Consider the following 1,562-nt stretch of genomic DNA (forward strand, 5'->3'; position numbering starts at 1 on the left):
AGTAAGAAATTAATTCAAAGTAGAGCCAAGGAGATGGCTGCTGATGGATGAAAAGAAGTTGGTTGTGAACGCATACACCTTGATGACCACTGGTCTGCAAGAGATTCTAAATCTTTAGAATTTAAAAGGCCATCCTAAGGTGGGAGGCCTGGGTGGCTCAGCAGTTGAGCACCTGCCTGCGGCCCAGGGCCTGATCCCAGAGTGGTGGGATCGAGTCCCACCTTGGGCTCCCTGCAGGGAGCCTGCTTCTCCCTCTGCCTGTGTCTCTGCCTCTCTCTGTGTCTCTCATGAATAAATAAATACAATCTTTATTTATTCTGGGTGGCTCAGTCGGTTAAGCCTTCGGCTCAGGTCATGATCTCAGGGCCCTGTGATGGAGCCCCATGTAGGGCTCCCTGCTCAGTGGGGAGCCTGCTTCTCCCTCTGCCCCTTCCCCAACCCGGGCTCCCTCTCCCTCTCTCTCTCTCTCTCTCTCAAATAAATAAATAAATAGAACCTTAAAAAAAGACCATCCTGATGTCAACTATGCTTCCAGTGTTAAGAAATTAAATAAATAGGCAAAAGGCCATCTGAAAAGATTCTTATGTAGCCTGAGGCTCTTGGAAGATATGCAAGTCAAAAGAATGCAGTACGCATTTTATACGTAGTTGCGAAAACCAAACAATAGTCAGATAACAGTATGAGAACTGATGGAGGTGTCAGCGTGAGAGAAGAGATGGGCCCCGGGGGAATAAAGCAGAGAGTGATAAGATCAGGAAAGGCCGGGAACAAAATGGAGAAACAAGAAAGGAAAAGTAAACAATAGGAGGTGATGAGCCAGGGAGCAAGCTGTCCTTCAAGAAAGCCAAAGCTGGACAAAGTTCAGCGTGTTTACAAACAACACCCACTGTGCTGGTGGCCAATTTTGAACCATGTGCTTTTTAGCAGGATTTAAAAATAAAAGTAGCAGCTCTGGCGGTTATTTGCCTCATGAGGGCCATTAGGTAAAAATTCTGAGAAGGCCATGAGGTAAAATAGCCCCAACATGGTGAGGAACTGTTGATACTACAGGCAAAAGCCATCCATCTGAAGAATCCAGTTTTTTTTTTTTAAGATTTTATTTATTTATTCATGAAAGACACACAGAGACAGAGAGGCAGACAGGCAGAAGGAGAAGCAGACTCCATGCAGGGAGCCCCACGTGGGTCTCGATCCTAGGACTCCAGGATCATGCCCTGGGCCAAAGGCAGGTGCTAAACCTCCGAGCCACCCAGGAATCCCTGAAGAATCCAGTTTTGAAGGCAAAAGACTCAAGAGGAGTGCTAGAAAGTTCTAGAACAAACACAGAAGTTAAGAGGAAGGCTATGGAAAAGTGAACTGCACTTATCCAGTGCTGGAAGAGGCTGAAGCAGGTCTAGACAACCTCAGAAGATCAAAACCTGAAAGTGCTAATGGGGCAAAAGTCAAATGTTTCCCCATTAAACTCTGAAAGCTTTATTGCAGAACTTTCTGAGAGAATCCGGGTAACATTTCTATGTCTTAACAATGCCAGTATGAAGAAAGGAGGTGTAGGGGCGCTGGGG

Source organism: Nyctereutes procyonoides, unplaced genomic scaffold, assembly GCF_905146905.1.
Source record: "Nyctereutes procyonoides isolate TBG_1078 unplaced genomic scaffold, NYPRO_anot_genome, whole genome shotgun sequence".
In the NCBI taxonomy this organism is placed as follows: Eukaryota; Metazoa; Chordata; class Mammalia; order Carnivora; family Canidae; genus Nyctereutes; species Nyctereutes procyonoides.